Source organism: Camelina sativa, chromosome 17 (genome assembly GCF_000633955.1).
Source record: "Camelina sativa cultivar DH55 chromosome 17, Cs, whole genome shotgun sequence".
NCBI lineage: Eukaryota > Viridiplantae > Streptophyta > Magnoliopsida > Brassicales > Brassicaceae > Camelina > Camelina sativa.
This window is the reverse complement of record NC_025701.1, coordinates 19675843-19676211: the sequence shown is the minus strand read 5'-3', so window position 1 is coordinate 19676211 and position 369 is coordinate 19675843.

Genomic DNA, 369 nt, shown 5'->3' with positions numbered 1-369 from the left:
GAGGTGAACTATGTCTATGGGAATCAGGGGCAGAGGTTTGGAAATCAGCAAGGTAGTAGGCCTTACAGTGGAAACAGCCAGCGCAGTAACTTTCAGGGCAACTCTTCTGGTTTCACACCCAAACCTGAATATCAGTAGCAGCAACAAAACAGTGGATTCAAAAGGACTTTTGGCAACAACTCATATCAGTCTCCACCTCCTAAGTTAGCTGAAACTAGTAAGATGGAAGCTATGCTTGAGCAGCTTTTGCAAGGCCAAGAGCAAATGACAGTGACTTTCAATGGGAAGCTGGATAATGTCTACACTGATCTTAATGGGAAGTTTGAAGCTTTGAACATCCATGTCAAGAAACTGGAAAGTTAGGTTGCG